Below are 14,734 nucleotides of genomic sequence, written 5' to 3' on the forward strand. Positions count from 1 at the left end.
TGAGCAGCACCACACCCCGGGCCCTCATATTGAACCTCCAGCCCACTGGCTGAGAGTCACTTGTAGGGTCCCCACCTCTTCAGCAACCTAAACAGGGCAGGTACCCTAGGTACATAACATATGCGCCTCAGAGACCTGGGCCCTAAGCAAACAGGATGAAAACACTATTCGTGTCTCCCAAAGAGGAATCAAAAGAGCTATGCTTGGAGAATCACGTTTCACTCAAAAGAGAGAAAGAATCCGGAGTTCCGACCTCCATCGACATCAAGAATCAGGGATGCTGTCTCGTTTCCCAAGGCGTTGAAAATCAGATGGCCTGGACACGTAATGAGATTTGGAGACGACCACTGGACTAGAGCCATTACTGACTGGATTCCACGGGATGTCAAAAGACCGCGTGGCCGCCCACCTTCCAGATGGTCAGACTTCTTCGTCAAGATCATGAACGATTGCTTTGAGGCTCTTCGTGTTCCTAGAATGAACAGACGCCATTGGGCTACACGTACACACGACGGACAAATGGAGACGTTACTGGCGCCCGCTCAAGCAAATCGATGATTAACGGGAAGTCAAGTGATCAAGTGACCCTAGGTGGCAGTGCCCAAGGATCCTCGCAGACACAGGGGCTCCAGGCAGCAGAACGGAATGGGGTGGAGGTGAAGGGGCATCGGGCCTTATCACAATGACCGCACCATTGCTGGGGTAATTGAAAACAATACTTCAAATGATCAAGGGGCTTTTCCAAAGGAAAAGTTCCGGGGCAAATAAGTGAATATTTGCCTTGCACGCGGCCAACATGGCCGACCCGAGTTTGATTCCTCCGCCCCTCTTGGAGAGCCCAGCAAGCTACCGAGAGTATCTTGCCCGCACAGCAGAGCCTGGCAAGCCACCCGTGATGTATTCGATATGCCAAACACAGTAACAACAAAATCTCCAATGGAGACGTTACTGGGCCCGGTTGAGCATGCATATTTAGACGTATTCAAGAAGCTAAAATTGCACAGGAGAAATTATTTTAAGCTGAAGCGATACACGAGATTATAACAAAGGTCTAAATAGAAATCCTGGCCAACAATTGATTTCAAAGTACCATGTGGGTAGAGCGTTTGAGGGCAAAGTCAGGAGAAGCATCACTTAAACTCCAGGCTCTCGGGGAAGCCGGTTCCCACCGAGCTAAAGGCCTCCCCTAACCAAACCATAAAGGAAAAACCGAACCATAAACGGAAAAATCATCACCTTCGAGTCCCCGCGCCTGCAGACGCGTTTCCAGGGTAGATGAGGACAATGACAAAACTGCGGAAATCAGAGATGAAAAGAAGTGATGAACGAAGTTGGACTTGAGGTAAGTGAAGAGCCCGGGACAGGCAAGCCCTGCTTCTCAGCTCTGGAGGTGGTAGTGAGGAGCAATTAGACCGTCTGTAAGGGGCGCAGCAAACACACAGACAATTAAAACCTTAGCCAAGAATTGCCCCCAGTGTCCATGCTAACAAACCAAAGTAAACTCATCAATAGGTGGGGCGGACTTGGAGTCAACACAAGAATGAATTCGTTAGTATCCCCCAAAGCCCAGGAGAGCTGTCTCGGGGAGGGGTCCAGGCCAGCACTTGGGGTGACATAACTCACTTTTAAAGCGCGCCGGGCTCAGTGTTCCACAAAAACCACCGCCAGGTTGAACGTCCCCACCCTGGGGGTCTCCACACTATACTAAACAGGTGTCAGAAAATGTCCCCATGTGGGGGTCAGACAGGAAATGTGTGACACAGGTTCTATGACTCGGATCCTGAGTGCAGGATGCCCTGACGTCCCCCCGGCCAGCCGCCAGCCTGCCACCAGCTCCTTCTGAAAGCAGCTCCCAGAGCGTCTGCGGGGCCACCCCCCCCCCCACCCCCCGCCCCGCACTCAGCAGAGCCTGCTACAGCGTAAGGATTCAGGCAAAACAAAACCTGGAATGCGAGCAGAGACAATTCAGCTGTCGTTTCAATCAGCAGTCTGGGAAGGTTCCCATGGGGAGGAAGCGGCTTTAATAGAAGACAATTATCGCGCGCACATAATGCCTCGGCCGCTCCCAGATGTCTGCATAAATGTTGAGAAATCACTCAGGAAATGTAAAAACGTATCACTAATAAAAACACCGAATAGACAGCGGAGGCTCCAAAAGGCAGAAAAGCGCTGTCCACGGGCAGTGTGTGTGATGGGGTTAAAGACCACACTGGAATCCGTGGAGGGGGGCTGGCGCTCACCCTGACGCCCCTGCTGAAAGGGCTGCGTGCCCCACCCCCATCATTTAAAAAGCAAATCACACTGTGGAAACACAGGTGACACCGTGAACAAAGAAGCTTCTTTTAAAACCTCAGCAGAACACGCCACCTCCAATAAAACGGCCAAGGACGACTCGCAGGCGCGAGCGGGATGTGCGTCCAACCGAGCAAGGCCAGTGCAGGCGTTTCCTCCGCATCCCAGTCCCACTCAGAGGCACTGAAGCCCGGGAGGCACCTCCTCCAGGCACCAAGTGAGCCAAAGCGTGAAGAACGGCCACTGGCAGCCCTGGGGGCGTCCGACGGCCTCTGAGAGGGGAGGAGGTTTGAAGGAGGAGGCGGGCTGGACCATGTCCACACAGCCTGCCCCGAGAACCGTGTCCTTGAGGCCCAGGGCCTGAGCATTGTGGCTGTGGGTGCACAGGCTGTGGCAAGGGGCGCCTCTGCCCTGTGCCTGGGCCTCGGCACACAGTCCTCACATACCCCTGCCAGTGCCTCTGGTGCAGAGGACGGCCCTGCCTCTGCCCGTCAGCACAGCGGCTCCAGCTCGGCTCCTCAGACCTTTCTCCTTCCACCGACACTCACGAATGAACCCCCCGGCTTAGTGGGCAATCAAAACTGCACGAAGGACTCAGCTATCTGTCCCAACCCTGCAGACGGCGCCCTGAGCTGACCCCTGAGCACAAACTCCTGATCAAGCCCTGAACAGTGCTGGGAGTGGTCCCAAGACCAAAGAAACAAAAGTTAGCCAGATTCTCCTGGGGCTCAGGGGGTTTCTGGGGAGCAGTGGGGGTCCTGGTCGGTGCTTCTTCCACTTGTCTGGGGCAGCCCGGTTCTGCCAAAGCCAAAGCTTGGGGGGCTCTGGGGAACAGCAGGATTCTGCACCAGCAGCACAGGGGACCAGCACCCCCAGGCACTCAGGAGCAGACCTGGCACCCTGAGGACCTGGGTCCTAGGACTGGGGTTCCCCGTGATTCCGTCACCAAACTGTTCAAGGGAGCTGCCACAAAGCACCCAGGTCTGCACTCCTGAGTCTCTGTGCATGACTCTGGTGCTCCAGGAGGCTGATCCTTCCCCACAAGTTGTCCACAACTCACAGCCACACCAGGATGGGCTGAGGGGCTACCCCACCCCGCTCACTGGAGACCGGGACACCCCGACTCTCCCAACGTTGACACCCGAGATTTGTCTGCTCTGCTGCCTGCAGTGCTGGCAAGGGCAGAGCTAACACAGAGAGGGGCAGTGGTGCGCAGAGGACGCCATGGATGAACCCTCAGGGCGAGAGACAGTGGGAGGTTTCAGGGACACAACTGGAAAGGGAGTCGGGTTTTGTGCAACAGGACCCACAGCCCAGAGCTCCCCACAACACCGCCAGGCCCGTCACTTCCTGGGCTGAACTCCAGAGAAGCGTTTCAGAAATGAAGGTGGATCTCATACAAGCTGGAAACCAGACAGGGGCCAATTCAGATACAGCTAGCCAAGCAAGACGCAGGCTTGGGAACAGAGGCGCGTCTCTGGCCCTTCCAGAAGCTTCTAATCTCTCTTGGCAGATTCTACTAATACTTTCAGAGAGAAGAAAGAGAAGGCGGAAGAAAAGAATGTTTTAGGCTGGAGAGGTAGCACAAGGGTAAGACACTGGCCGTGCACGCTGCCCATCCTGGTTTGATCCCCAGTACATTTGGTCCTCCAGATACAGCCGGGAGCGAGCCCTGAACGCAGAGCTGGGAGTGTTCCCTGGGCAGCGCCAGGTGTGGCCCAAAAACCAAAAAGAAGAAAGAGAAAGGTTCTCTGCGGTCTGGGCGGGTGTAGGCTGCAAGTTCCGTTTTTGTCTAGAAACGAGGCTGAGCAACCCATTTGTTCTCTTCAGGAGAAGCTCTACAGCCTCCTCGGGGCCAGCCAGAGGGCCTGACAGAGCTGCCCATCAGGGCAAAGAGGAAAAGCCCTGGGCAGACTGAAAACAGGAGAAATTCCTCCACCCACTAAGGGACCTGGACTAAGAATTCCGCATAACCGCTGTTCTTCAGGGTGAAACTCGGGGTACCGGGGCCTGGTACCCAGACTAGTGATGCTCACAGGGGTGAGGGCCGGCCAGAGATACACGAGGAGAGGCAGCGCTTGGGGCAGGGCGAACAGTGACCAGGCGGCCGCGGTCAGGGACGGTCAGGGACGCAGGGCCCCGCACGTGCATCTCCACAGAGGCAAAGGCGACGGCGGGACACTGCGACAGCGACCGCCCGGGGGCAGCGCGCGGCCCGGCAAGCCCGGCCAGGCCCGACGCTCTCGGCTCCACAGAAAAGCCCAGAACCCTGAGAGAACCGCAGGCCGCGGCCCCTCCTGACGCGGGGCTCGAGAGGCGGCGCCCCGCGCCCTGCAGCCCGTCGGGAAGCGGCGCCCTGAGGGCCGCGGGGCCGCGCAGGGGCGGGCGTCGCCCGGGAGGCGACGACGGCGCGCTCTTGGCTGAGGGACAAAGCGGCGACGCGGTGCCTGCGGTGGCCGAGAAACGCAGCCCCCGCCCCTCCGAGCCGGGCCGAGCGCTAATGCGCGAATAATCCCGGCGTTAGTCACACCCTCAGACGTGCGAGGCCGCGGCCTCCGACAAATTGTCTTCGCCACACGCCACGCTCCCCGGATCAGACGCGAAAGCGCCTGTGAAATGGAATTAGGCGGGCGGGCGGGGCGGGGCGGCCCGGGATCCTCCCGCAGGCGGGGCTGGGCTGCTGGGGGGCGGGCGGCGGGAAGGCCGGAGGACCCCCGGGGCCTGGGACCCCCACGGAGCGCCACGACGCTCCTCCCGCGCCTCTTCCCAGCCCGAGCCTGCCGGGCCCGCCCATGGACGGAGGCCCCGCCCACACCGGGCCCGCCCACCGAACGAGGTCCCGCCCACACCAGGGCCCCGCCCACATCGGGAGGCCCCGCCCACACAACCGGCCCCGCCCCACGGTCTCAGCCCCGCTCACACAATAGGTCCCGCCACACGGCTTCAGACTCCGCCCACACGTTGGCCCCGCCCTATGACCAAAAGCCCCGCCCCCAGCCTGCCTATTTCTGCTGCAAATTAGGCTGAGCTGCTGCTTCCTGCCCAGGCTCAGTTCCCTTCTTCCTTCCTCCCACTCTCCCCTCCCGTCTTTCTCCCTCCTCTTCCTTCTGCCCCCTCCTCCTCTCCCGCCTGGCTCAGGCCAGGAAGGCCTCAGTGTCTGGGGCAGGCAGTCTGAAAGGGCTGTCCACACCCTAATCCCTTCTTGACTGCCCAAAGCAGACCCTGCCGACTCCTGTTCCCTCCTCTGGGCACTGACCATTGTCCCACCCTGACCCGCTGGCAACCTTCGCCCTGGGTGACGCTCAGGGCCATGGAGGACAGGCTTGGAGCTCAGGGCTCAGGCAGGGAGGGGCCGATCCAGGGGCCGCACAGCCTGGAACCTGCCCCTTGAACAACCAGTTCTCCCACCGAACGCTCACATGCTGCTGACACCCCTGAGACCCCAGATTCCTAGGGGCCAGGCAGGAAGACAGGCAACCCCCACCTAAACCAAGCCTATCAAGTTCAGTGATGATTAGAGGGCACTGGGGGCTGGGAGGAGCACAGGGTGGGGGAGAGGCAGGCAAGGTGGAGGGGCTGGGGGTTTTGGGGAGCCAGGATGCTCTGAAGAAGCCGGAGCCTGAGGGAGGGGTGCAGGGGCCCCTGAGAGCTCTCAGGGGAGGCCCCAATGCAGGCAGCAGCTCTGGGCGCAAGGTCCCCTGCCGGTCACAGCCCCCTACTCTCAAGCCTGTGGTTTGCGGGTGGGGTTGCGAGGCGGAGGGCAGGAGCGCTGGCCCTGCTCCCCCCCCCCCCCGCCCCGGGTGTTCTGGGATGGGGAGCAGCATCCCCTCAAGGCAGGACACCTTCCCTGAGCCCTCAGCCGAGCCCACCTGAGACCATGAGTCGGGAGGGAGACGGCGCGAGGCACCTGCACACCCAGGGGAGACGGGCAGACCCCAACCCCTAGGGAGCCTGAAGCTGACCCCGTGCCCCCATGGGCTCAGATGCCGGCCCCCCATTTCCCACCTCACACCCGTCCTTTCTCAATCTTCAGTCACCAGGCTGAGGCCCCGCTCAGTGGCAGAGGGGGGGGGGGATGTGACCCCACCCCAGCCTGCGGCAGTTGCTGCCAGGGGGTGGAGGGAACAAGGGGGTCCCCACCCACGCAGGACAGCACACAGGTGCCAGGGAGGACCCCTGCCGCTGCGGGAAGAGGGGCCCTGACCCTGCTGGCCCCTCACACCTCCTAGGGTACCCGCGGTCAGGGACCTGGGGGCCAGTGTGCCCTCTCTCCCCAGCACCGGGCCTCCTGGGCTCTCATTTTAGGAGTGCCGGAGAACTGTCATGACAGGCTTTGGGGCCTCTGAGTGACTTAGGCCTCTTCGAGGAACAAGAAAAGCAGAAAAAACAGATGCTTCTGTCAAAGATTATATCCCTGGAATGAGATTAGTTCTCCGGAATGTAACTGCCAGGGAGCGGGCTGGATGTTCTGGGCCAAAACAACAACAACAGAAATATATGTGTACTCTGTAGCACTGCACGGTAGCACTGTCCTCCCGTTGTTCATCGATTTGTTCGAGCGGGCACCAGTAACCTCTCACAACAAATTGTGAGACTTGTTGTTACTGTGTTTGGCATATCGAATACATCAAGGGTAGCTTGCCAGGCTTTGCCATGCGGGCGAGATATTCTCGGTAGCTTGCTGGGCTCTCCTAGAGGGGCGGAGGAATCGAACTCGGGTCAGCCGCGTGCAAGGCAAACGCCCTACCGCTGTGCTATCACCCCAGCCCGTGTAGGTAATGGAAATCTGCTGAGTGATGCTTACTTGCCAAAATGAAAATATAAGAACTTGCTGAACCTAGTGCTCAGGGTCCTTGTTGAAAACCACTGCACGGGACGGATACTTGGACCCCAGCTAGCTGGAGCAATAAGCCTCGCTGTGTGATTTGCATCATCGGCTCTGTTCTCTGTCCTTGAGGGGTGGTTGGCTCTGGACTCTAACACTCTGGGGGGGCGTCCCTCTCAGACAGGCTGGCCTTGCACCACACACACAGGATCCAGCCAGGCTGGGCACTGCCCGGCCCACGGAGCCAACTCCTAACCCGGCCTGGCTAGCGAGGCCGGGAGGCCAGAGGTGGTGCGGGACCCCTTTCCAGCATCCAGGGTGCCGGGTTGCAGTTTCTGGGAGAGGGTGAGGCAGCCTGAGGGCGGCTGTGAGCTTGAGTGTGAGTGAGGAGAAACCCTGTGGGAGTCGGTGACTGAGTCTGAGTGTGAGGAGGGTGTTAGGACAGAACAGCCTCGGACTGGGCCAAGGACAATGAAGATAGTAAAGTTTCCACTCAGGCCTCTACTATCTGCTTGTTCCGGGAGGAATATACGGGCCCCTGAGCTAGGAAACAGGTGTTGTCACGGGTCCGGGCTCAGCCCTCAAACCTGGATATCGCGTGAAGCTCGGAGCGGGCACTTACGTAAGTTGTGACCTTCAAATCGTCTGTAACGGCCGACTTGGGCCTATATAAGTAACCCCTGTGCCTTGGGTCGGGGTCTGGCCTCTCACATGGGACCTGGGCGTCGCTGTGTGCGTGTGCACGACCCTGGCTAGCCAGCTCAATCAACTGCCTGCTTGCTGATTGCGTTCCTGTGTGGTCCTTGTCTACGGTCGGAGATCCAGAGCCGTTGCCTGAACGGAGGGAACGGGAGGGAGTGTAGCCGAGGGAGAGAGATGTGGGCTACGAGATGAGCCTGAGCAAATGTGGGTGAGAGTGGGAGTGACGGAATGACGTGGGCGAGAATGAGGGTGTGTGAGAGGGACTGAGAGGGTCTGAGTGAGAGTGGGAGTGACGGGCTGGGAGTGAGGGAGCGAGAGCGGGAGTGAGGGGGTCTGAGGGAGTGAGGGGAGTGACTGAGTGTGAGAACATGCATTGGCCCCATCCTGCCATCCTGGGTCCCTCAGGAACTGTTGACAGTGATGAGGTCATCTGAGTTCTCAGGGCCCACATTGTGCTCCCGATCCCGCTGCCTCTCTGCTGCCTCTCTAGGTCTCAGCATCCCTCTGTGTCACAGAATCCGCTTAATGGATCGTACTGAAAACACTTGAGGTGAGAAAATAGGAGACTGAACTATTTAATGTCGAAACGAACCCAAACTAGGCACTTACTTGAAATTGTGACCGGGAAGGGGTACAGAGCACTTTTACGGGAGTCATCCTGGCAAGAGAGCGCACTTGTGGAGCGGAGATGAGAAGAGTGGAAGAGTGGGGGGTCCTCGGTTGGTTCCCTGGTGGAAATGCAGGAGGCACCGTAGGGGCTCCCCGGGCAGCGGGAGGGAACAGTTGGCTGTTTGTTTGTGGAGCGGGTTCCTGCCAGAAACAAAAGCTGCTGTTTACTCAGAGATCTGAGCATGGCAGCCACGCCTGGAGCCTACCTGGAAGCTCTCCAGACCCCCGCACGCAGCCCTGCAGGCGGGAAGGGGGCTGGGGGGGCTGGGGCAACCCCCCAGAGGGTCTGCCCAAACTCCCGCTGTACAGATGACAGTGGGGGGTTGGGGGTCCCTGCATGCAGCAAAAGTGTCTCTCACGGGGACGGGCCAAGGGGGCATTCTGCGGGCAGGCGTGCGGCGTGTGCGTCACAGGTCGCCTGCATGGAGCACTCTGGAGCCAGCAGTGTCAGAGCAGAGTCAAGGCCTCAGGGGACAGGCGGGCTGGCTCAGCTGCTGGGGCACAGAGCTGTGAGCCCCAGTCCTGGAGCACGAGATAGGACAGAGACGCCGGCCGGCCGCCACAGAAGACATGCTGATTTCTGAGTAAGCCAGGCGGCAGCCTCACCACCGGACACTCTCTCTGTCCCCCAGAGGCAACCGAAGGCCACAGGCACAGCATCACCCCTTCACACAGTTCCAGCTCGCCCCACTGTGCCCCAGACAGACCCGCGGCGCAAGAAAGGGACCTCAGACGGGGTCTGGAAGAGCACACACAAAGCGGAAGCAGCACTTCAAAAGTCTAAACGGGAAAACTCACAGAAAACCGTCAAAATTACCAAACGAGTCGCACACATAGACTCGGTGCAAGCATTACCAGAAAAACTTAGAGGGAGAAATGCTGAAAGCGACCATTAGCAGTCGAAGACCCCAAAGCGCCTGGGACAAGGAAAGTGCAGGGTGGCTCCCCCAGACGGGGGCAGAGGAGGTGCCAAGGCCCTGAGGGTGGGCCCCCTGCGTTGGGCGATGGCCCTGGTGTTGGCCATGGGTATGTCTCACGCCAATTTACAAACCTACAGGAGTGGGGCCGGAGCGATGGTTCAGCCGGGAGGGCGTTTGCCTTGCATGCTGACCGGGTTCAATCCCCAGGCAAGGTCAGGAGTGATTCCAGAACCAGGAGTAACCCCTGAGCATCGCCAGGAGTGGCCCCAAAACAAACTTTTTTTCAAAAAGGGACAAAATGAAGCCAAGAGCAGTGGGCTGGGCCAGAGTGAGGGCAAGTGAGTGACAAAGCTCAGAGAGGGTCACGGGCAGTCCGGGGAGTCACCAGGGCTCCGAGAGAACCCGCCTGGCCCCGAGGGTGGGCACTGGCCAGCAGGGCCAGACCAGAGGGTCTCCCTCCAGCCTCGGACAGCAGCACTTCCGGTTCTTTCCGGCAAAGGCCCCATCAATAAAGTGAGAAATACCCGCCTCGCCCAGGAGGAGATATTTGCAACACGTACAAGCAATAAAGCATCACTGCCCAGAGACATAAATAATTCCCGGGAATCAATAAGAAAAGGCAACAAGCCCATGGAAAAATGAGCGCGTGATAAGAAACAGTAAATATGAAGCGAACAATGTGCCATAAATATGTGGAAAGATGCTCAACTTCATCGCGAGCACCAAGAAACACAAATTAAAACAACGAGATGCCGTTTCTCATGCATTAGCTGTAAAAAATTAATCAGCTGGATTCGGCTGCGGCGGTGCGCCGGGCCGACGCGGGCTCCGGAGAGCGGCCAGGCCCGCACTGACCACACGGCAGGGGCCCGCCTGCAGCTGCCCATAGGGACTCACCTGTCAAGCCTCTGTCGGGGGAGGGGCCGTGACTCGCTCTCCCCACAGAACCTTCCAGAGCAGCTCCAGAGGCACCCTGAGCTGCGTATCAGTCTGCTCAATGAGCTTAACATACTCGGGGCAGAGTTTTCAAAAGTGAGCACAAGTCTTTGGTTTGCGGCCGACCCGAGCAGAGGCTCAGACATGTGGGGCCCACACGCCCGGGAACAGAGCCAGACCCTGTGTGCTTCCAGAACCTTCCACATTTCTATCTACAATTTCTGGTCCACTCACTTCGCTCCCGTTTCTTACTGCAGGCTGGCCTTCGGGTCGGGCACGGAGGAAGCACGGAGCTGGCCGTCAGCACAGGGACCCCTCGAGAAGGAATGGGAGACCCCCCAATGCGCTGCTGAGAGAAGTTTCTCTGCAGGTCTGGTAAAGCAGCTGCCTTCACAAACCAGCAGTCACACACACACACACACACACACACACACACACACACAGACACGCACGCACGCACACACGCACACACGCACACACAGACATGCACTCACACACACAGGTGCACACAGACATGAATACACACAAAAAGGCATGCACAAACACACATGCATGCACATGCACACACACTCACACACATACATACTCACACTGACACACATGCACGCACACGCACACACACGCACACACACGCACATACACACACATATACGCACACTCACATATACGCGCACACACACACACACACACACACACACACACACGCATGCCTGTGTGCCAGAGCAGGAGGGAGCAGGCAGCCAGGGGTCACATCCTGCCCCAGCTGCTCCCCTGGGGCGTCACTACAGTCACACCCCTGGGGCTGTGCGGAGGAGCCTCAGGGTGGGGATGGGGCAGCAGCCAGAAAGCTGACCCTGTGTGAGCGATGGGGGGGAGGGGCAGCTCCGGCCAGGCCTGAGGCACTGGGTGCAGGGGGGCCTTGAGGAGGGTCTGCCCACAGAGGGGCGTGGGGGGCAAGGGCTGGGGGGGGCACGGGCGGGTCTGGAGACCAGAGGAACAGACGGGGTGGGAGCTGGCCCTGCACACAGCTGACCCAGAGCCAACCCCTGCAGGGCCCCCCACCTGCTAGGAGTCACCCCCAAGTGTGGATATTAACCCTGAGTGTCCCAGGCTTCATCAGTACCTTGCCCCCTTCCTTCCCCTACAGAAGCCTACAGTGCTCCTAAGAGCACCCCTTGTCCCCCAAGTTTATCTTTAACCTTTCCTTTGCATTCTTTTTTTTTTGCTTTTTGGGTCACACCCGGCGATACACGGGTTACTCCTGGCTCATGCACTCAGAAATTACTCCTGGCGGTGCTCAGGGGACCATATGGGATGCTGGGAATCGAACCCGGGTCGGCCGCGTGCAAGGCAAACGCCCTCCCCGCTGTGCTCTCGCTCCAGCCCTTCCCTTTGCATTTTACCTCTCATCGTCACAATTCCCCAAGTCGGGCTTGGTCACTCATCAAGACACAACCTCTGGTGACTCTGGACTTTGCATTTGTCGTGAAGTTCCTGCTTTCCTCTGTCCCCAATAGCCTTTCATATTTTTCTGTAGAGCAACGTTCTTTGCTTAGACACAGAAAGATCATCAATGCTGTGCTCCTAATATTTGGGATTGATTGACTGAAATATATCTACTCCTGGGCAGATATCTACTAGCTAATTATCCATCATAATTACTTGACTCAGAATTCAGTTGCCATAATTCGTAACACCCCAAAGAAGGGGTCGCACTGTCGGACTTGGATAGACCCAGAGCAAGCGGCAAAGCTATTCGGTATGGAAATGGGACAGTCTAGAAAGCATAAAAGCATGGTCTTCATGCAAGCCTTTATGACTTAAGAGACAGGACCCCCGGGGGGAAGGACTCGCTGAACTGGCCTCAGGACCTAGTCTGGGATTTACGGTAGAAGCCCAGCAGCCTTGCCCTCGGAGCCCAGAGAACTAAGTCTTGGAATCTACATCTCTTACTGTGTTTATTCAAATAACCGCAAGTATTAATGTGAAGTAAACTTAATTGTTCAATATGTACAACGAAAGGGAAAGAGAAAAGCAATAGAGATGTCCCTGGGAGACAGAGAGCCTCCTCCAGTTAATCCCCCCCAAGAGAATTGCCTTCGCCAAAACGCCTTACCTCTGTAAACGATCCACCACACCTCTGCGCAGTCCTGTTCCTCGAACCCCCTCAGCTGTGCCGTGAGTCTGCTAGCAGCTCTGCACTAGGTGGGCCATTTTCACCACCTACCAGTGAGTCCCCGTCTCTTTGTTCCTCTGCTGGGGAGGCCTGGGTGGTGGTTCTCGGCCACCCACACTTTGAACTCACACCTGAGCACAGAGCCAGGAGTAAGCCCTGAGCACCGCTGGGTGAGGCCCTTCCCACAGACAGGACACACCCATGAGATGCCCCTCCAGGCTGGAGCCCTCACTGAGGAAGGCGAGGGAACCCCGGCAGGGTCAGATCCGAAAGCTCCCCAGAAGAAACACAGCAGCATCGTGGCAACATCCATGGTACATGTATGACGGCCTGTGCACCAGCCCAGGGTGTTCCTGCGTGTCTGCACACAGGCACCCCCAGACCGGCCATGGGGAGGGGTCTCCCCCGCGCAGTGGAAACAAAGACTGGACACTGGAGAGAATTGGGCAGAGCAGGGTCCGGACGGCCAGGGAGCAGGAAACTGGGGGTGCTGGTGGGCAGGGGGCGGCCCGCAGGCCCGGGTCAGGACTCAGGTGCAGGCTGTTGGCAGCTGATCAAGGTAGCGTTGAGACCCACTCAGCATGCGTGTGGAGGAATGGGGGAGCAAGGGGAAGGAGTGCGGGCTGGTTGGGGGAGGGGTGTGGTCGGGGGACAGGGCACAGCATGGGACTGGGGCTGTGGGGTGGTGAACAGGCACAGGATAAGGAATGAGGCCAGGAGTGAGGAATGGGCTTGGGGGGCGTTTAGAGGGGTGAGGCGTGGGGCGTGGGTGAAGAAGGGGGCCCTGGGTGAGGAGTGGGCACAGAGTTGAGAAACAGTGGCCAGGGCATGGGCTGTGGAGTGGAGGCGGGGGGTGGGGGGATGTGAGGGCGGGACCCCCTCGAGGGTCCTGGCACCAGGGCCAGGCTCAGGAGGGATGGAGAGCACGAGGAATGCCACCGGTGTTTGGGGGTGTCCCAAGAAGATGCATCTTGGAGGTGGGTCTCTGCAGCCCCAGCCCAAGAGTGCCCTGCGAGTGAACAGGGGGGTCCTGCCGGTGACAGGCGCCCCCTGCCCTGGGCCCTGACCTGACGCCTGCGAGCCCAGAGGGAGCCCATGGGGTTTTGCAGGGCCACGGGCAGACCCGGTGCTGGAAACCGCTGCCACGTCCCCCAGGTGGTCCCTGGGCCAGTGCGGGGCACCGGGCGCATTGCACATGGTGGCAGCACCAGGTGAAGCAGAGTCCAGCACTGTGACCCGAAGGACATCGGCAGCACTGAGCGGGGAGGGGCCAGTGCAAGGCCCAGGCCTGGCCCGGCTGTGGCCCCCATGGGCTCTCGAAGGCACTTCAGGGGGCCTGGGAGTGGGATGGGAGTGCAAGGACCCCCGTGAAGGGTCTCCGGAGCACTGCGAGAGGTGGAAGAGCCTCGTGTGTGTCCAGCTGGCACCCCCTTGCCCACCAAAACCAGTAAAGAATGCGGGGTCACCGCCACGTGATGCATTATGACTTTAATATCAGTAACCCCCCTTAAATATTAGATGCGCCGAGGAAATATTAGTGAAATTATCACCAACTAATCTGATCAGTTTCCTCTAGGATAAAATGTGATAAATGGGTTTTAATAAACTAAGGAGAATTACATGCGTCGTGCTTGTGGTTTCCTGTCAAGTTTATTTAGAGTAAAATGCCATTGTGATAATTAGTTGGGTTTTACTGTGTTCATTAAAAGCCTTTCTAATGACCGCTTGGAGGAATAAGTAAAATTAATTTCTTTCTTGAACATCAGAGGAATTCATCAAACAAACAAAAAGCCAACCCCAGGCCTGCTCGAGACAGACTGAGACCGGCGGGTTTGCATGACCAGAGATGCGCCGGTGGGCAGGCAGCCCCGCTATCACCCTCAGTGCTCTGACTTTAGGGCTTCTTCCTCCAGGCAGCACTCCTTGACTGCTCCAGTCTCAGGGCCCATTTGACCTCGCCCTTACTCCTAGAACACACGGTCTCTTTGTCTCCAGAGGCTGAGGTCAGCCCAGGGAGGGACCCTCCTAGGCATCAGGAGGTCGAGGTCTGGGATCCTGACCTACATGAGGTCTCTGGGCCACCAGCTTGGTGTGGCCAGTCTCCAGGAGCCAGTGGGTGGCCAGAGTGTGGCCCAAGAACCTACAGCTGCCCCCCAGTTCAGGGGGCGAGAAGTTGGGGGACCTGGAGAGGTTGCTACCTGCCACTGGAGTGGT

The sequence above is a fragment of the Sorex fumeus genome, unplaced genomic scaffold (assembly GCF_029834395.1).
Source record: "Sorex fumeus unplaced genomic scaffold, SorFum_2.1 ptg000022l, whole genome shotgun sequence".
NCBI classification, from domain to species: Eukaryota; Metazoa; Chordata; class Mammalia; order Eulipotyphla; family Soricidae; genus Sorex; species Sorex fumeus.